The sequence below is a fragment of the Somniosus microcephalus genome, unplaced genomic scaffold (genome assembly GCF_052327205.1).
Source record: "Somniosus microcephalus isolate GS21.2 unplaced genomic scaffold, FLI_Smic_1.0 unresolved_chr8, whole genome shotgun sequence".
NCBI classification, from domain to species: domain Eukaryota; kingdom Metazoa; phylum Chordata; class Chondrichthyes; order Squaliformes; family Somniosidae; genus Somniosus; species Somniosus microcephalus.
Window position 1 is genome coordinate 32,444,145 of NW_028225186.1, and position 21,290 is coordinate 32,465,434.

Consider the following 21,290-nt stretch of genomic DNA (forward strand, 5'->3'; position numbering starts at 1 on the left):
CTCTGGAATTCAGCTCCTTATTTCATGTTTGGACCAAGGCTGTAATGAAGTCGGGAGCTGAGAGGTTTTGGCAGAACCCAAGCTGGGCATCCATTAGCAGGTTATTGGTGAGTAAGTGCCACTTGATAGCACTATCGATGACAACTTCCATCACTTTGCTGATGATTGAGCGTAGATTGATGGGGCGGTATTTGGCTGGATTGGATTTGTCCTGCTTCTTGTGGACAGGAAATACCTGGGCACTCTTCCACATTGTTGGTTCGATGCCAGTGTTGTAGCCTCACTAGAACCGCTTGGCTAGATGCGCAACAAGTTCTGGATCACAAGTCTCCAGCATGATAGCCGGGATGTTGTCAGGGCCCATAGCCTTTGCTGTCGACAGTGTGCTCAGCCGTTTTTGATATCACGTGGCGTGAATCGAATTGGCTGAAGTCTGGCTTCTGTGGTGTTGGGGACCTTAGAAGGAGGCTGATATGGATCAGGACAGGTGATCCTCCCAGATTCATTTTTATTATTTTGTTTTATAGCGGTTTGTTACAACTGAGTGGCATGCTAGGCCAGTTCAGAGGGCAGTTCAGAGTCAACCACATTGCTGTGGGTCTGGAGTCACTCATCGGCCAGACCAGGTAAGGACGGCAGATTTCTTTCCCTGAAAGACATTAGTGAACCTGATGGGTTTTTACGACAATCCGATAGTTTCATGGTTACCATTACTGATCCTGGCATTTTTTTTGGTGAGTTGCAATACAGAAGGAGGAGCCTCGTGTGGAGACCAGTTCGTGCAAATGGACTGTTTCTGTGGTGCAGACTCTATAATAATATGTAACACCCGTTTTAAACAGACATAGAATGATCTGAGTCTGACAGAAGATCCCCTTTAAACAGACACAGAATGATCAGGGACTGCCAACACACCCTTTTAAAAAGTCAAAGAATGATCCGGGACTGACAGCACATCCCTTTTAAATAGACACAGAATGATCCGGGACTGAAAACAGAACCATTTTACACAGGCATCTAAAGCTGCCTGACTTGCAGAGTGCTTCCAGCATTTTATCTGTTTATATTTCAGATTTCCAACATCAACAATATTTTGCTTTTGTAGTACAAGCGCCTTTAGTTGGCTCTGTGGCACAATGGCAGTGCATTGAACTTATAATTCTGCATGTGACTAGATGAAGTCATTCAAAGGCTGTGGGTTCGAATCCCACCAGAGTTGAATTTTGGGTCAGGGTTCTGTGTTTCCTCCACTGACGGTGCATTTGGCAGTAAATCAGTAATTCAGTGAAGGGAAACTCCCCCCCCCAACACTTCCTTTAGACAAGTGGCTCCAGTTCCACCCCACTTTCCCTCTGAGTCCTCTCAACCCCTGAATCTGTTACACAGGAACAGGAGGATTCAATTGAACCCCTCGAGTCTGTTACACAGCAGCAGGAGGAGGCCATTCAGTCCAATGGCTCTTTTACATAGAAAGAGGAGAAGGCCATTCAGTCCTATGGCCCTTTAACATAGGAAAAGGAGGAGGCCTTTCAGCCCCATGGCCCTCTTACATAGGAACAGGAGGAGGCCATTCTTTCGCATAATCCTTTGACATAGGATCAGGATGAGGCCATTCAGGCCCATGACACATTAATAAAGGAGCAGAGGCATGCCATTCAGTCCCAAGGCCCTTTTACACAGGAACAGGCGGAGGCCATTTAATCCCATGACTCTTTTACATAGGAACAGAATGCCATTCTGTCCCATGAGCCTTTCGCACAGGAACAGGAGGAGGCCATTCAGCCCCTGTAGCCTGTTATACAGGAACAGGAGGAGGCCATTCAGCCCCTCGAGCATGTTACACAGGGACAAGAGGAGGCCTTTAACGCCTCGAGCCTGTTGCATTGGACTCGAGTAAGCCATTCAGTGATACAAGATCTGTATAAGAACAGTAGCAATCCATTCAGCCCCTTGAACCTGTTACAGAGGATGACAAGGAGATAATTCAGAGCCACGATCCAGTTATACAGGAACAGGAGAAGGCAATTCATTCCAACAAGTCTGTTATACAGGAACAGGAGGAGACAATTCAGACCCACGAGCCTGTTTCACATGAACAGGAGGAGGCCATTCAGCCCCTCAATCCTGTTTTACATGAATAGGAGGAGGCCATTCAGCCCCTCGATCCTGTTATGCATGCACAAGAGGAGGCCATACAGCCACTCGAGCCAGTTACATAAGAACAGGAGGAGGCCATTCAACCCCTCAAGCCTGTTACAATGGAACTGGAGGGGGCTATTCAGTTCTTCGAGTCTGTTATTCAGGAAGAGGAGGAGGACATTCATCCCCTTGAGCCTTTTACACAGGAACAGGAGGTGACCATTCAGCCACTCGGGTCTGTTATACAGAAAAAGGAGAAGTCCATTCAGCCACTCAAGCCTGTTACACAGTAACAGGATGAGGCGATTCAGCCACTAATGCCTGTTACACAGTGTCAGGAGGAGACCATTCACCCACTCGAGTCTGTTATCCAGGAACAGGAGGAGGCCATTCAGCCCCTCAAGCATGTTACACAGGAACAGGAGGAGGCCATTGAGCCACTCGAGTCTGTTATATAGGAAGAGGAGGAGGCGGTGAAAAATCCTCTCCGTCACGGAATTAAACCCCGGTCTCCAGCGTGAGAGGCAAGGATACTCACCACTATACTAAGAAAGAAGTGAGCGATGCAATGTCCGTCAGTGCTAGAATTGACCGAGGGACAAAGAGGCAGAAGGGAGAGAAAGAAGAATAAGAACAGAAGAAATAGGAGCAGGAGTGGGCCATTCGGCCCCTCCAGCCTGCCACGTCATTGAATAAGATCATGGCTGATCAGATCATCCACTCTACGCCAGATTCCCGCCAACTCCCCATAACCCTTGACTCCCCTGTAGCTCAAATATATGTCTATCTCTGCCAGACCTATAGAGCGAGAGCCTCAGTTTGACGTCTTACAGAATGGCCCGAGGGATAAGGGACTTCAGTTATGTTGATAGTGTGGAGAACTGGGATTGCATTCCTCAGAAGGTTAAGAGGAAACTTAATAGAGGCTTGCAAGATTACAAGGGGATTTGGTGGAGGAAATGAGGAGAAACGCTTTCCAGTGGCAGGAGGGTCGGTAACCAGAGAACACCGATTGGAGATAACCGGCAAAAGAACCAGCATGAGGAGAATTGTCTTAGGCAGCAAGGGGTAAGGACTAATGAATATCTTAATGCTCAGGATAAGTTATCACGGCCCAGCTACACTCTCATTCCAGTCTTGCACACGTTGCTAATGTGGCATTTTTCACACTGGCAATGAGTTGATTGATAGCCGTGCTGTGATCAGCTAAGTTTGTTCGGGAAATGCAGTCGGCAACAAAATACATGGATGACGGATAACAACCATGACGGTTCTGACACTGTGAGGTACAGTTAAATGTATGCAAGTAAACATTTAAAGTATCTTGTTCCCAATGTCATTTCCTGCAAACATTGAAACAACAGGCATTTCACAGAAGGCAATGAAGTGTATAACATAACATTACATAAGAACTCGGAGCAGGAGTAGACCATACAACCCCTCGGGCCTGCTCCACCATTCAATAGGATAATGGCTGATCCGTACCTAGACTCACGTCCAATTCCCTGCCCGCTCCCCATAACCCCTAATTCCCTTATCAGATAGGAAACTGTTTATCTCCTTTTTAAATGTATTTAATGTCGCAGCATCCACAGCTCTCTGAGGTAGCAAACGCCGTAGATTTACTACCCTCTGCGTGAAGAAGTGTCTCCTCATCTCAGTTTTGTAATGGCAGCCCCTTATTCTAAGACTAGCTGGAGTGCCCGGCGGTGCCGAGGCTTTTTCGAGGACATGTTGTTGGAAGAGAGAGAGAGAGAGCGACTGGGGGGGGGGAAAGAGAGCGAGTGACTGTGGGGGGGAGAAGAGAGCGAGCGACTGTGGGGGGGGTAGAGAGCGAGCGACTGTGGGGGTTAGAGAGCAAGGGAGAGAGGGGGGGAAGAGAGCGAGGGAGAGAGGGGGGAGCGAGGGAGAGAGGGGGGCGAGGGAGAGGGGGGCGCGGGAGTGGGGGGCAAGGGAGAGGGGGTGAGGGAGAGGGGGGGCGAGGGAGAGGGGGGGCGAGGGAGAGGGTGAGGGCGAGGGAGGGGGCGGGCGAGGGGGGGTGAGGGAGGGGGGGCGAGGGAGAGGGGCGGCGAGGGAGGGGGGGCGAGGGAGAGGAGGGCGAGGGAGGGGGGCGAGGGGGGGCGAGGGAGAGGGGGGGCGAGGGAGAGGGGGGGCGCGAGGGAGAAGGGGGCGCCGGGGGGGAGAGAGAGAGAGAGAGAGAGAGAAGGGGCAGAGAGTGAGAAGGGGGGAGAGAGTGAGAAGGGGGGAGGAGGTGGAGGAAGGAGAGTGGGAGGAGGGGAGGAGTGTTTTGAGGGGGTCAACGAAAGACCAAAAAAATTTATTTTTCAAAAACGGGTGTTAAGAAGATGGGAGGCCATCTTGAAAGATTTTTAATGTTTTTAAAAAGCTGCCATGGAGAAGGAACGCGCAGTCTGTGAAACCAACAGAAATTTTTTTTTTTTTTTTTTTGAACTGCTACGTAGAAGGAACCCAACAGAATTTTTTTTTTTTAAGGCTGCCACGGAGCAGGAACGCGCAGTCTGAAACGAACAGAATTTTTAAAGTTTTTTTTAAAAAAGCTGCCACGGAGAAGGAACGTGCAGTCTGTGAAACCAACAGAATTTTTTTTTATTTTTTTATAAACGGGTGTTAAGAAGATGGGAGGCCATCTTGAAAGTTTTTTAGTGTTTTTAAAAAGCTGCCATGGAGAAGGAACGCGCATTCTTGCTGAAAACACCAAAAGTTATTTTTTTTAAAACGACTGTTAAGAAGATGGGACTCCTTCTTCATTGTGTTTTAACGTTTTAGACATTGTGTTTTTACGTTTTACAAATTTAATTAAAAAAATCGCTCCTAACAAAACAACAGAAATTTCACTCACTTCTTAATCCTGCAAGTGACTCACGTGTACTCAGGCCAGTGTCCGTCTCTTTGTTGATGAAAGAAGGCTAAGCTAATGTATTTATAGTCTATGAAGGATTAGGCCCCACCCAGACAATAAACACACAGAAGGTGAGAATAAAGATGGCGGCCACTCACCTCAGTTCAGAACGATAAGGCCCGCCACAGTAGCACTGATTGGTCGATTGTCATGTCACCGAAGCATAGGATTGGTCAATCGCCCTGTCACTCGACTCTAGGAGGGCCCGGCTTCACATGCGACGAACCAGCCCCCGCCACGCATTGATTGGTCGACCATCGGGTTGGTCACTCTATGGTAATAAGCGGATAATGAGCGGAATGTTGAAGGTTTTTCGGATACCTCGGGCACAATTTTTGTCCGGCCGAAACGTAAATATGCTTACCATCGTTTTGGAACGGTGAGCTTTCTTTTGACGTAACGCACGCATAGGTACGCTCTGTAACTTTCGAGCGCATAGCCGGACAGACGCACACCCGAGGACAGACAGATGGACAGACAGAAGGACAGACAGAAGTACAGACAGAAGGACAGACAGACAGAAAGAACGGTCCGTTTATATATATAGATGATGTACCCTAGTTCTATTCTCACCCATCAGCGGAAACATCCACCCCACATCCACCCGATCAAGCTACCTTTCAATCTTATATGTTTCGATAAGATCGCCACTCATTCTTCTGCATTCCAATGAGTAGAGGCCCAACCTACTCAACCTTTCCTCATAAGTCAACCCACTCATCTCCGGAATCAACCAAGTGAACCGTCTCTGAACTGCCTTGAGAGCAAGTATATCTTTTCTTAAATATGGAAACCAAAACTGTACGCAATATTCCAGGTGTGGCCTCACCAGTACCCTGTATAACTGAAGCAAGACTTCGCTGCTTTTATACTCCATCCCCCTTGCAATAAAAGCCAAGATTCCATTGGCCTTCCTGATCACCTGCTGTACCTGCATACCAACATTCTCTGTTTCCTGTGCCAGGACCCGCAGATCCCTTTGTACTGTAGCACTTTACAGTTGCTCTCCATTTAGATAATAACCTCCTCTTTGATTTTTTTCTGCCAAAGTGCATAACCTCACAATTTCCAACATTATATTCCATCTGGCAAATGTCTGCCCACTCACTTAGCCTGTCTATGTCCTTTTTGCAGGATTTTTATGTCCTCCTCACTCACTGCTTGCCCTCGCATCTTTGTATCATCGGCAAACTTGGATATGTTGCAACTGGTCCCCTCCTCCAAATCGTTAATATAGATTGTAAAGAGTTGTGGTCCCAGGACGGATCCCCGCGGAACACCACTAGTTACTGATTGCCAACCTGAGAATGAAACATTTTCCCAACTCTCTGTTTTCTGTTAGATAGCCAATATTCGACCCATGCAGGATATAACCCCAAATCCCGTGGTATTTTATCATGTGCAGTAAACTTTTGTGTGGCACCTTGTCAAATGCCTTTTGGAATTCCAAATACACCACAACCACTGGTTCCCCTTTATCCACACTGTTTGTTACACCTGAAAGAATTCAAGCAAATTTGTCAAACATGACTTCCCCTTCATGAAACCATGCTGACTCTGTCTGATTAAATTATGCTTATCCAAATGTCCTGTTACTGCTTCCTTAATAATGGACTCCAACATTTTACCAACCACAGATGTTAGGCTAACTGCTCTATACTTTCCAGCCTTATGTCTACCTCCCTTTTAAATAAGGGCTTTACATTAGCAGTTTTCCAATCTGCTGGGACCTTTCCTGAATCCAGGGAGTTTTGGATATTACCACCAATGCATCCGCAATCCCTACCGCTGCTTCTCTAAAGACTCGAGGATGTAAACCATCATGTCCAGGGGATTTGTCTGCCTTAAGTCCCATTATCTTACCGAGTACCATCTCCTTAGTGACTTTAATCATGTTTAGCTCCTCTACCCCTATAGCCCCCTGTTTGTCCAGTGTTGGGATAGTTTTAGTTTCCTCTACTGTAACGATTGATACAAAATATTTGATCAGCGTTTCTGCCATCTCCATGTTCCCCAGCAGTAATTTCCCGGTTTTGTCCTCTAAGGGACCAACATTCACTTTAGCCACACTTTTTCTTTTTATATAACTGTAGAAACACTTGTAATCTATTATTTGCTAGTTTACTTTCATAATTTATCTTCCCTTTCTTAATTAATCTTTTAGTTATTCTTTGCTGGCTTTTAAATGCTTCCCAATCTTCTCTCCTCCCAGTAGATTTGGCTACTTTATATGCCCTTGTTTACAGTCGGATACTATCCTTTATTCCTTTCCTTAGCCATGGATGGCTGTCTTTTCTTTTATGCCCCTTTTTCCTCAGTGGAATATATTTTTCTTGAAAGTTGTGTAATATCTCCTTGAATGTACACCACTGCTCACGTACCGTCTTACACCTTAATCTATCTTCCCAGTCCACTTTAGTCAACTCTGCTTTCATACCTTAATAATCTCCTTTACTTAAGCATAGTACGCTGGTTTGAGCTCCAAATGTCTCACCCTCCAACTGAATTTGGAATTCAACCATGTTATGGTCAGTCATTCCAAGGGGATCCTTTACTAGGACATTTTTTATTAATCCTGTCTCATTACACAAGACCAGATCTAAGATTGCCTGCCACCTGGTTGGTTCAGTAACATACTGCTCAAGGAACCCGTCCCTAATACACTCTATGAAATCTTCCTCAAGGGTGCGCTGCCCAATTTCATTTGTCCAGTCATTATGAAATTTAAAATCTCCCATGATTATAGCTGTTCCCTTATTCCAAGCCCAAACTATTTCCTGATTTATACTCCAACCAATAGAGTTCCCACTATTAGGAGGCCTATAGACTACGCCCACTAGTGACTTTTTCCCCTTATTATTCCTTATCGCCACCCAAACCGTTCCACTATCCTGAACATTTGACCGAATATAATTTCTCACTATTGCAGTGATTCCATCTTTATTAACACAGCCACCCAACCTCCCTTTCCTTCCTGTCTGTCCTTCCTAATAGTCAAGTGCCCCTGGATGTTTAGTTCCCAGTCCTGGTCACCCTGCAGCCATGTCTCCGTAATGGCCAGCAGAACATACCCATGTGTAATTATTTGTACCGTCAACTCGTCTATTTTATTACGAATGCTGCATGCATTCAGATAAAGAACGTTTAAATATGCTTTGTGACAATTAATTCCTGCTTTTACCCCCTTTACTACTTTACCTTTATTTTTATATATTCTGTCCCTTCCTGACACGATCTGGTTTTTAATTCCCCCACTGCTACCTTGGTTTTTAATTCCCCCACTCCTACCTTTCTCTATTGCCTTCTCCGTTGACATTTTTATTTTTCACTCTCTTGAAACCTCCCTCCCCCCACTAATTATTTTAAAGCCCTCTCCACAGCCCTAGTTTTTCGATCCGCCAGGATTCCAGTCCCAGCACTGGCCAAGTGAAGTCCGTCACAACGGAAAAGCTCTCTCCTGTCCCAGTACTGGTGCCAGTGTACTAAGAAGCAAAACCCATTTCTCCAACACCAGTCTTGTCGCCAGGCATTTAACTCTCTGATTTTATTTACCCAAGCCAAATTTGCTCGTGGCTCAGGTAGTAATCCAGAGATTATTACCCTTCTGGTTCTGCTTTTTAATTTGGCACCTAGCTGCTCATACTCCCTCAGAAGAACCTCTTTCCTTGTCCTATTTATGTCGTTGGTACCAACATGGACCACGACAACTGGATTCTCCCCCTCCCACTCCAAGCTTCTCTCCAGCCTAGAGGAGATGTCCTTAACCGTGGCACTGGGCAGGCAACACAGCCTATGGGACTCTCACTCTCGGCTGCAAAGAACCCTATCTATCCTCCTAATGATGCTACCCCCTACCACTACAACATTTCTATTTACTCCCCCAACTTGAATGGCCCCTCGTTCCACGGTGCTGTGGCCAGGTTGCTCATCATCCCTGCAGTCCCCGTTCCCGTCCTCACAGGGAGTAAGAGCCTCGAACCTGTTGGACAAGAGCAAGGACTGTGGCTCGTCCAGCACTACCTCCGGCTTCCCCGTCCCTGCCTCAATAATAGTCACACCATCCTGCCCTGACCACGGACTACATCTGAATTGGTGTGACTACTTCCAGAAACACAGAGTCCAGGTAACTCTCCCCCTCCCTGATGTGTCGCAGTGTTTGAAGCTCGGTCTCCAGCTCATCAACACGGAGCCGGAGTTCCTCGAGCAGCCAGCACTTACTGCAAATGTGATCACTGTGAACATCAATGCTGTCCACCAGCTCCCACATATTGCAGCAGTAACACATCACCAGCTCTCCCATTCTATGTAATTAATTACATTTATTAATATTATTTTTAAATACCCTCTGCCCCGATTCTAGATGATGAATATCGCACCTCTATTTAATTGATCTTATCAACTTATAAAGGTTTCAAAGGGAAGGAAAAGTACTCACGAACCAGCCAATCACCTACCAGCTTTTCTGTGATGTCACTTTTGAATTCTGACGTCCCCTTGGTATGTTGCCTTTGGAGCCTTTTTAGGCTGCTTCGCCTCGCTGCTCTGACTCGACTCAACACCCACTGCTGCTACCAGCAGCCTCGACTGGGCCGCGCCTCGCTGCTCCGCCTCCACGATGTCTGCTAATCCTGAGACTGGCAGGAAAACAAGGCCAGAAACAAAACAGAAACAGCACCTCACACCCCAATTACCCTAACTCTCTCACTTACCCAAACTCTCACAGCACGCTCTGCTACTTGCACTGATCTTTTTATACTGTTTGTTTGTAACCAATTGAATTACCCCTGCTGATTGGTTAGAGAACTGGTTTTTACTGCCTGCCAATTAACTCTGACTGCACTGTTACCTTGCATTACTCTTCTTAAATCAACAGAATCTCAAATATTTAACTTTTCCCCTTTACTTAAACTGCTTAAGTAATCTTATCAAGATGCTACTGGCAAATGCCACTCACAATTTGCACCACTCCAAATGATTCATAGAGAAATAACCATTAAAGAACTATGTCATTTACCCAAACTTTCACAGCACTCTCTGCTAATCGCACTCATTTTGTACCTCTGTACCGAATGATGCGCTGCTGATTGTTGAGGCAACAGCAGCGGTGTGGAAAGTTGAAAGGTTCAGAGGTGCACGCAATTTTTCTCGCGGTTGCTTTGAATGCTGCTATTACAAACAGCCGAAAAATGCACTGTTCTCTGACTGCGAATGGAACCCGTGCCGCGGCGGTTTAAGCGCCGAATCCTAACCACTAGACCAGGAAGCGTCCTGCCAGCAAGCAGAACACTGCAGTCTTTCCTCCTTGCTGCTTTGGAATTCAGGTCACATTCATGCCAGGCAAACTTTTTGTACACGATGACATTATTTCGGCGAGATCACAAAGGACATGTTCACGAAACCACAGCATCAAGTGCGGGGAGGCGTCCACCTGAAATCTATTTGCTTCTGTGCTTTTCTCAGAGACACACAGTCAGAGAAAACCCTTCGGGATATTGAGTAATCAGGACTAAAATATCAAGGACAATATAGAGGAAATAGTAATGCAGTGCTTGAGGCAAAGACTCAACACATACACGAACACAGATGTGTGCCCACTTTGTGTGGGTATGTCTCAGATATCCTTATGATTCATGGAGGCCTGCAGCATAGTGTGTGGCCATTCGGCCAATCGTGCCAGTGCTGTCTCCTTGAAAGAGCAGACGTGCTTTCTTCCGCTGTTGGCTACATTTCCCTGTCCTCTCTCCTTCCGCAGTGCTCCGCACAAAAGACAAACAGAAAGAAAACACGAACGAAGAATTGATGCAGGAAGTTGTTATACAGTTCTCCACCGTTTAAAATTATTTTAGGTTCATTTTTATTCTGTTATTCTTTTCGAAGGAGCACTTTAATGTGCTGCCCAAAGGTTTAAAATTGGGAGTAAGCCAGTTACACAGCAACAGGATGCCATTCAGCCCCTCAAACCAGTTGCACAGGAACAGGAGCAGAACATTCATAACCTTGACCCAGTTGCACAGGGACAGCTAATATATTATTAATGCTTCATGTGATGTGTTTGCTATGAAATAAATTGTTAAAAAGTTACGCTGCATTAACCAAGATTCGAACCCAGGTTCTGCTCCGCTGGCAGGCGAGAATTCTACCCCTGAACCACCAATGCACACAGGATCAGCCGATTCCATTTTCTGGTAGCTAAAATTTAATTTTGACTTTTGTTAATACAAGCGAGGACACTGCGTTAACATAAAAAGCAAAATGCAGCAGATGCTGGATCTGGAATTGTTGATTAAATGCTGGAAACACTCCGACGGTCCTGGAATATCTGTGGACAGAGAAACACAGTGTTAATCTTTCAGGACCATGAGCTCTCGGCAGAGATAAAATTTTGCGGTTTTGTAGTTCCCGTGTGAGTTTCCATCCAAAGTTGTTAAGCTGCTCAAAAATTAGATAATTAAGAAACTAACCTTCCCCAAAATAATAAATAGGTGCAGGATTGGGCCATTCGGCCCCTCGAGCCTAACCCGCCATTTAATAATTTCATGGCTGATGAGATCTCCAACACAACGCCACTTTGCCACCCGCTCCCCATAAAGCTTGACTCCCCGGTAGCTGAAATATATATCTATCTCCACCAGACATACAGAGCCCGTTTGACGACTTACGGAGTGGCCCGAGGGATAAGCAACTTCAGTTATGTTGATAGTGTGGCGAAGCTGGGACTGCTTTCCTCTGAAGGCTAAGAGGAAATGTAATAGAGTTTTGCAAAATTACAAGGGGTTTTGAAAGATGAAATAAAGGGAAACGCTTTCCAGTTGCAGGAGAGATGGTAAGCAGAGGGAGAATTGCCTTATGCAGCAAGTGTTAAGGCATAATAAATATCTGGATAAGTTATCACGGCCCAGGTATTCTCTCATTCCAGTCTTACACACGATGCTAATTTTTCACACTGGCAATAAGTTGACTGATAGCCGTGCTGTGATCAGCTAAGTTTGTTAGGGAGATGCAGTCGGTGAGATAAAACATGGAAGACGGATAATAACCGTAACTGTTCTGACACAGTTAAATGTGGGCATTTAAAGTGTCTTGTTCCCAATGTCATTTCCTGCTGACTTTGAAACAACAGGCAAGGCAGGAAGTGAATGTTGCACCTCTGTACCGAATGATGCGCTGCTGTCGGTTGAGGCAACAGCAGCGGTGTGAAATGTTGATGAGGTGCAAGCAGAACATTCACACCCTTGATCCAGTTGCACAGGTACAGCTAATATATAATTTATGCTCATGTGATGTGTTTGCTATGAAATGAATTGTTAAAGGTATTAGCCCGTATTGGCCGGGAATCGAACCTGGGTCTCTAGGCGAGAATTCTATCGCTGAACCACCAATGCACACCAAGTTAACAGATCCCTTTTTCTGGGAGCTACAATTTATGTTTGACTTTTGTTAATACAAGTGGGGATACTGCGTTAACATATAAAGCAAAATGCAGCAGATATTGCATCTGGAATTGTTGATTAAATGCTGGAAACACTTCGAAGGTCCTGGAAGATCTGTGGACAGAGATACACAGGGTTAACCTCTCTGGTGCATGAGCTCTCGGCAGAGCTAAGATTTTGCACTTTTCTAGGTCCCGTGGGAGTTTCCTTCCAACGTTGCTTAGCTGCTCAAAAATTACATAATTAAGAAACTAACCTTCTCCAAAAGAATAATTAGGAGCAGGATTGGGCCATTCGGCCCCTCGAGCCCCGCCATTTAATAAGTTCGTGGCTGATGAGATCTTCGACACAATGGAACTTTGCCGCCCGTTCCCCATAACCCTTAACACCCCTGTAGCTGAAATATATGTCTATCAGACATACAGAACCCGTTTGACGTCTTACAGTGTAGCCCGAGGGACAAGCGACTTCAGTTATGTTGATAGTGTGGAGAAGCTGGGATTGCTTTCCTCTGGAGGCTAAGAGGAAATTTTATAGAGGCTTGCATAATTACAATGGGTTTTGATAGAGGAAATAAAGACAAACGCTTTCCAATGGCAGGAGGGATGGTAACCAGAGGTAGAATTGTCTTATGCAGCGAATGTTAAGGCCTCATGAATATCAGGATGAGTTATCACGGCCCAGGTACTCTGTCATTCGAGTCTTGCACACGTTGCTAATGTGGCATTTTCCACAATGGCAATGAGTTGACTGATAGCCGTGCTGTGATCAGCTAAGTTTGTTAGGGAGATGCAGTCGGCAAAATAAAACATGGAAGACGGATAACAACCGTGACTGTTCTGACATTGTGAGGTATACATAAATGTGGGCATTTAAGGTGTCTTGTTCCCAATATCATTTCCTGCTGACTTTGAAACAGCAGGCATTTTACAGAAGCCAAGGAAGTGAATGTTGCACCTCGGTACCGAATGTTGCGCTGCTGACTGTTGAGGCAACAGCAGCGTGGAAAGTTGAAAGGTTGATGAGGTGCAAGCATTGTTTCGCGCGGGTGCTTTGATTGCTGGCATTTCAAACAGCCAGAAAAAGCACTGGTTCTCTGACCGGGAATCGACCGCGGGCCGCGGCGATGAAAGTGCCGAATTCTAAACACTAGACCACCAGGGAAGCTGTGGAAAGCATCCTGCCAGCAAGCAGATCAATGCAGTCTTTCCTCCTTGCTGCTTTGAAATTCAGGTCACTTTCGCGCCAGGCAAACTTTTCGTACAGTGTGAGGCCATTCGGCCAATCGTGCCAGTGCTGTCCCCTTGAAAGGTCAGACGTGCTTTCTCCCGCTGTTATCTGCATTTCCCTGTCCTCTCTCGTCCCTCGCGTGGCAGGTGAGAATTCTACCCCTGATCCACCAATGCACACCGAGTTAACAAATTCCATTTTCTGGTAGCTACAATTTATTTTTGGCTTTTGTTAATACAAGCGGGGACACTGCTTTAACATAAAAAGCAAAATGCAGCAGATACTGCATCTGGAACTGTTGACTAAATGCTGGATACACTTCGAAGATCCTGGAAGATCTGTGGACAGAGAATCACAGGGTTAACCTCTCAGTTGCATGAGCTCACGGCGGAGCTAAGATTTTGCACTTTTCTAGGTGCCGTGGGAGTTTCCTTCCAACGTTGTTTAGCTGCTCAAAAATTACATAATTAAGAAACTAACCTTCCCCAAAAGAATAAATAGGAGCAGGATTGGGCCATTCGGCCCCTCGAGCCCCGCCATTTAATAAGTTCGTGGCTGATGAGTTCTTCGACACAACGCAACTTTTCCGCCCGCTCCCCATAACCCTTGACTCCCCGACATACAGAACTCGTTTGACGTCTTACAGTGTGGCCCGAGGGACAAGCGACTTCAGTTATGTTGATGGTGTGGACAAGCTGGAATTGCTTTCCTCTGGAGGCTAAGAGGAAATTTAATAAAGGCTTGCAAAATTACAATGGCTTTTGACAGAGGAAATAAAGACAAACGCTTTCCAATGGCAGAAGGGATGGTAACCAGAGGTAGAATTGTCTTATGCAGCGAATGTTAAGGCCTCATGAATATCAGGATAAGTTATCACGGCCCAGGTACTCTGTCATTCGAGTCTTGCACACGTAGCTAATGTGGCATTCTTCACACTGGCAATGAGTTGACTGATAGCCGTGCTGTGATCAGCTAAGTTTGTTAGGGAGATGCAGTCGGCAAAATAATACATGGAAGGCGGATAATAACCGTAACTGTTCTGACACTGTGAGGTACACATAAATGTGGGCATTTAAGGTGTCTTGTCCCCAATGTCATTTCCTGCTGACTTTGAAACAGCAGGCATTTTACAGAAGGCAAGGAAGTGAATGTTGCACCTCGGTACCGAATGTTGCGCTGCTGACTGTTGAGGCAACAGCAGCGTGGAAAGTTGAAAGGTTGATGAGGTGCAAGCATTGTTTCGCGCGGGTGCTTTGATTGCTGGCATTTCAAACAGCCAGAAAAAGCACTGGTTCCCTGACCGGGAATCGAACACGGGCCGCGGCGGTGAAAGCGCCGAATTCTAAACACTAGACCATCAGGGAAGCTGCGGAAAGCATCCTGCCAGCAAGCAGAACAATGCAGTCTTTCCTCCTTGCTGCTTTGAAATTCAGGTCACTTTTGCGCCAGGCAAACTTTTCGTATAGATGACATTTTTTAGGCGAGATCACAAATGACATGTTCAGGAAACCACAGCATCAATTGCGGGTAGGCGTCCACCTGAAATCTATTTGCTTCTCTGCTTTTCTCAGTGATACACAGTCAGAGAAAAGTCGTCGGGATATTGAATAATCAGCACCAAAATATCAAGGACAACACAGAGGAAATAGTAATGCACTGCTTGAGACAAAGACTCAAACACATACACGAACACAGATGTGTGCTCACTTTGTGTGGGCATGTCTCAGATATCCATATGATTCATGGAAGCTTGCAGTACAGTATGAGGCCATTCGGCTAATCGTGCCAGTGCTGTCCCCTTGAAAGATCAGACGTGCTTTCTCCCGCTGTTATCTGCATTTCCCTGTCCTCTCTCGTTCCGCAGTGCCCCGCACAAAAGACAAACAGAAGGAGAACACTATGCTAACGAGGAATTGATGCAGGAGCTTTTTATACAGTTCCTCACCGTTTAAAATTATTTTAGGTTCAATTTTTCGCTGTTGATCTTTTCCAAGGAGCACGTTAAGGTGCTGCCCAAAGGTTTAAAATTGGGGATGTTAAATTTCCTCCCCGTCGGGGAATTTCACCCCGGTCTCCCGCGTGACAGGTGGGGATACTCACAACTATACTAACGAGGAAGTGAGCAATGTAATGTCTGTCAGAGTAACAATCGAGCCTGTTACACAGGAACAGGATGCCATTCAGCCCCTGAAAGCTGTTGCACAGGAACAGGAGCAGAACATTCATACCCCTGATCCAGTTAATATATTATTTATGCTCAAGTGATGTGTTTGCTATGAAATGAATTGTTTAAAATGTTAACCTGCATTGGCCGGGAATCGAACCCGGGTCACCCACATGGGAGGCGAGAATTCTACCCCTGAACCACCAATGCACGCCGAGTTAACAAATTCCATTTTCTGGTAGCTACAATTTATTTTTGGCTTTTGTTAATACAAGCGGGGACACTGCGTTAACATAAAAAGCTAAATGCAGCAGATACTGCATCTGGAATTGTTGACTAAATGCTGGAAACACTTCGAAGGTCCTGGAAGATCTGTGGACAGAGAATTACAGGGTTAACCTCTCAGGTGCATGGGCTCACGGCAGAGCTAAGATTTTGCACTTTTCTCGGTGCCGTGGGAGTTTCCTTCCAACGTTGTTTAGCTGCTCAAAAATTACATAATTAAGAAACTAACCTTCCCCAAAAGAATAAATAGGAGCAGGATTGGGCCATTCGGCCCCTCGAGCCTCGCCATTTAATAATTTCGTGGCTGATGAGATCTTCGACACAACGCAACTTTTCCGCCCGCTCCCCATAACCCTTGACTCCCCGACATACAGAACTCGTTTGACGTCTTACAGTGTGGCCCGAGGGACAAGCGACTTCAGTTATGTTGATGGTGTGGACAAGCTGGAATTGCTTTCCTCTGGAGGCTAAGAGGAAATTTAATAAAGGCTTGCAAAATTACAATGGCTTTTGACAGAGGAAATAAAGACAACCGCTTTTCAATGGCAGGAGGGATGGTAACCAGAGGTAGAATTGTCTTATGCAGCGAATGTAAAGGCCTCATGAATATCAGGAAAAGTTATCACGGCCCAGGTACTCTGTCATTCGAGTCTTGCACACGTAGCTAATGTGGCATTCTTCACACTGGCAATGAGTTGACTGATAGCCGTGCTGTGATCAGCTAACTTTGTTAGGGAGATGCAGTCGGCAAAATAATACATGGAAGGCGGATAATAACCGTGACTGTTCTGACACTGTGAGGTACACATAAATGTGGGCATTTAAGGTGTCTTGTTCCCAATGTCATTTCCTGCTGACTTTGAAGCAGCAGGCATTTTACAGAAGGCAAGGAAGTGAATGTTGCACCTCGGTACCGAATGTTGCGCTGCTGACTGTTGAGGCAACAGCAGCGTGGAAAGTTGAAAGGTTGATGAGGTGCAAGCATTGTTTCGCGCGGGTGCTTTGATTGCTGGCATTTCAAACAGCCAGAAAAAGCATTGGTTCCCTGACCGGGAATCGAACCCGGGCCGCGGCGGTGAAAGCGCCGAATCCTAACCACTAGACCACCAGGGAAGCTGTGAGAAGCGGCCTGCCAGCAAGCAGAACAATGCAGTCTTTCCTCCTTGCTGCTTTGAAATTCAGGTCACTATCGCGCCAGGCATACTTTTCGTACAAGATGTCATTTTTTAGGCGAGATCACAAATAACATGTTCAGGAAACCACAGCATCAATTGCGGGAAGGCGTCCACCTGAAATCTATTTGCTTCTCTGCTTTTCTCAGTGATACACAGTCAGAGAAAAGTCGTCGGGATATTGAACAATCAGCACCAAAAGGACAATACAGAGGAAATAGTAATGCACTGCTTGAGACAAAGACTCAAACACATACACGAACACAGATGTGTGCTCACTTTGAGTGGGCATGACTCAGATATCCATATGATTCATGGAAGCTTGCAGTAGAGTGTGAGGCCATTCGGCTAATCGTGCCAGTGCTGTCCCCTTGAAAGATCAGACGTGCTTTCTCCCGCTGTTATCTGCATTTCCCTGTCCTCTCTCGTTCCGTAGTGCCCCGCACAAAAGACAAACAGAAGGAGAACACTATGCTAACGAGGAATTGATGCAGGAGCTTTTTATACAGTACCTCACCGTTTAAAATTATTTTAGGTTCAATTTTTCGCTGTTGATCTTTTCCAAGGAGCACGTTAAGGTGCTGCCCAAAGGTTTAAAATTGGGGATGTTAAAATTCCTCCCCGTCGGGGAATTTCACCCCGGTCTCCCGCGTGACAGGCGGGGATACTCACAACGAGACTAACGAGGAAGTGAGCAATGTAATGTCTGTCAGAGTAACAATCGAGCCTGTTACACAGGAACAGGATGCCATTCAGCCCCTGGAAGCTGTTGCACAGGAACAGGAGCAGAACATTCATACCCTTGATCCAGTTGCGCAGATACAGCAAATATATTATTTATGCTCAAGTGATGTGTTTGCTATGAAATGAATTGTTTAAAACGTTAACCTGCATTGGCCGGGAATCGAACCCGGATCACCCGCGTGGGAGGCGAGAATTCTACCCCTGAACCACCAATGCACGCCGAGTTAACAGATTCCATTTTCTGGTAGCTACAATTTATTTTTGGCTTTTGTTAATACAAGCGGGGACACTGCGTTAACATAAAAAGCTAAATGCAGCAGATACTGCATCTGGAATTGTTGACTAAATGCTGGAAACACTTCGAAGGTCCTGGAAGATCTTTGGACAGAGAATTACAGGGTTAACCTCTCAGGTGCACGGGCTCACGGCAGAGCTAAGATTTTGCACTTTTCTCGGTGCCGTGGGAGTTTCCTTCCAACGTTGTTTAGCTGCTCAAAAATTACATAATTAAGAAACTAACCTTCCCCAAAAGAATAAATAGGAGCAGGATTGGGCCATTCGGCCCCTCGACCCCCGCCATTTAATCATTTCGTGGCAGATGAGATCTTTGACACAACGCAACTTTTCCGCCCGCTCCCCATAACCCTTGACTCCCCGACATACAGAGCTCGTTTGACGTCTTACAGTGTGGCCCGAGGGACAAGCGACTTCAGTTATGTTGATGGTGTGGACAAGCTGGAATTGCTTTCCGCTGGAGGCTAAGAGGAAATTTAATAAAGGCTTGCAAAATTACAATGGCTTTTGACAGAGGAAATAAAGACAACCGCTTTCCAATGGCAGGAGGGATGGTAACCAGAGGTAGAATTGTCTTATGCAGCGAATGTTAAGGCCTCATGAATATCAGGAAAAGTTATCACGGCCCAGGTACTCTGTCATTCGAGTCTTGCACACGTAGCTAATGTGGCATTCTTCACACTGGCAATGAGTTGACTGATAGCCGTGCTGTGATCAGCTAACTTTGTTAGGGAGATGCAGTCGGCAAAATAATACATGGAAGGCGGATAATAACCGTGACTGTTCTGACACTGTGAGGTACACATAAATGTGGGCATTTAAGGTGTCTTGTTCCCAATGTCATTTCCTGCTGACTTTGAAACAGCAGGCATTTTACAGAAGGCAAGGAAGTGAATGTTGCACCTCGGTACCGAATGTTGCGCTGCTGACTGTTGAGGCAACAGCAGCGTGGAAAGTTGAAAGGTTGATGAGGTGCAAGCATTGTTTCGCGCGGGTGCTTTGATTGCTGGCATTTCAAACAGCCAGAAAAAGCATTGGTTCCCTGACGGGGAATCGAACCCGGGCCGCGGTGGTGAAAGCGCCGAATCCTAACCACTAGACCACCCGGGAAGCTGCAGAAAGCATCCTGCCAGCAAGCAGAACAATGCAGTCTTTCCTCCTTGCTGCCTTGAAATTCAGGTCACTATCGCGCCAGGCAAACTTTTCGTACAAGATGTCATTTTTTAGGCGAGATCACAAACGACATGTTCAGGAAACCACAGCATCAATTGCGGGTAGGCGTCCACCTGAAATCTATTTGCTTCTCTGCTTTTCTCAGTGATACACAGTCAGAGAAAAGTCGTCGGGATATTGAATAATCAGCACCAAAATATCAAGGACAACACAAAGGAAATAGTAATGCACTGCTTGAGACAAAGACTCAAACACATACACGAACACAGATGTGTGCTCACTTTGTGTGGGCACGTCTCAGATATCCATATGATTCATGGAAGCTTGCAGTACAGTATGAGGCCATTCGGCTAATCGTGCCAGTGCTGTCCCCTTGAAAGATCAGACGTGCTTTCTCCCGCTGTTATCTGCATTTCCCTGTCCTCTCTCGTTCCGCAGTGCCCCGCACAAAAGACAAACAGAAGGAGAACACTATGCTAACGAGGAATTGATGCAGGAGCTTTTTATACAGTTCCTCACCGTTTAAAATTATTTTAGGTTAAATTTTTCGCTGTTGATCTTTTCCAAGGAGCACGTTAAGGTGCTGCCCAAAGGTTTAAAATTGGGGATGTTAAAATTCCTCCCCGTCGGGGAATTTCACCCCGGTCTCCCGCGTGACAGGTGGGGATACTCACAACTATACTAACGAGGAAGTGAGCAATGTGATGTCTGTCAGAGTAAGAATCGAGCCTGTTACACAGGAACAGGATGCCATTCAGCCCCTGAAAGCTGTTGCACAGAGAACAGGAGCAGAACATTCATACCCTTGATCCAGTTGCACAGATACAGCTAATATATTATTTATGCTCAAGTGATGTGTTTGCTATGAAATGAATTGTTTAAAATGTTAACCTGCATTGGCCGGGAATCGAACCCGGGTCACCTGCGTGGGAGGCGAGAATTCTACCCCTGAACCACCAATGCACGCCGAGTTAACAAATTCCATTTTCTGGTAGCTACAATTTATTTTTGGCTTTTGTTAATACAAGCGGGGACACTGCGTTAACATAAAAAGCTAAATGCAGCAGATACTGCATCTGGAATTGTTGACTAAATGCTGGAAACACTTCGAAGGTCCTGGAAGATCTGTGGACAGAGAATCACAGGGTTAACCTCTCAGGTGCACGGGCTCACGGCAGAGCTAAAATTTTGCACTTTTCTCTGTGCCGTGGGAGTTTCCTTCCAACGTTGTTTAGCTGCTCAAAAATTACATAATTAAGAAACTAACCTTCCCCAAAAGAATAAATAGGAGCAGAATTGGACCATTCGGCCCCTCGAGCCCCGCCATTTAATAATTTCGTGGCTGATGAGATCTTCGACACAACGCTACTTTTCCGCCCGCTCCCCATAACCCTTGACTCCCCGACATACAGAACTCGTTTGAAGTCTTACAGTGTGGCCCGAGGGACAAGCGACTTCAGTTATGTTGATGGTGTGGACAAGCTGGAATTGCTTTCCTCTGGAGGCTAAGAGGAAATTTAATAAAGGCTTGCAAAATTACAATGGCTTTTGACAGAGGAAATAAAGACAACCGCTTTCCAATGGCAGGAGGGATGGTAACCAGAGGTAGAATTGTCTTATGCAGCGAATGTAAAGGCCTCATGAATATCAGGAAAAGTTATCACGGCCCAGGTACTCTGTCATTCGAGTCTTGCACACGTAGCTAATGTGGCATTCTTCACACTGGCAATGAGTTGACT

General features: G+C 45.9%; 5 non-coding genes across 5 annotated transcripts; 1 reads left to right on the forward strand and 4 right to left on the reverse strand.

The window, feature by feature from the left end:
• Positions 1–1,122: 1,122 nt before the first annotated feature.
• On the forward strand, positions 1,123–1,219 carry trnai-uau (transfer RNA isoleucine (anticodon UAU)). Its single transcript has 2 exons — positions 1,123–1,158; positions 1,184–1,219. It is a non-coding gene; the product is annotated as a tRNA-Ile (tRNA).
• A 14,803-nt stretch (positions 1,220–16,022) lies between these two features.
• trnag-ccc (transfer RNA glycine (anticodon CCC)) lies at positions 16,023–16,093 on the reverse strand. The gene has a single exon. It is a non-coding gene; the product is annotated as a tRNA-Gly (tRNA).
• A 1,116-nt stretch (positions 16,094–17,209) lies between these two features.
• Positions 17,210–17,281, reverse strand: trnae-uuc (transfer RNA glutamic acid (anticodon UUC)). The gene has a single exon. It is a non-coding gene; the product is annotated as a tRNA-Glu (tRNA).
• A 948-nt stretch (positions 17,282–18,229) lies between these two features.
• trnag-ccc (transfer RNA glycine (anticodon CCC)) lies at positions 18,230–18,300 on the reverse strand. Its single transcript has one exon. It is a non-coding gene; the product is annotated as a tRNA-Gly (tRNA).
• A 2,143-nt stretch (positions 18,301–20,443) lies between these two features.
• Positions 20,444–20,514, reverse strand: trnag-ccc (transfer RNA glycine (anticodon CCC)). The gene has a single exon. It is a non-coding gene; the product is annotated as a tRNA-Gly (tRNA).
• Between the last annotated feature and the right edge of the window lie 776 nt (positions 20,515–21,290).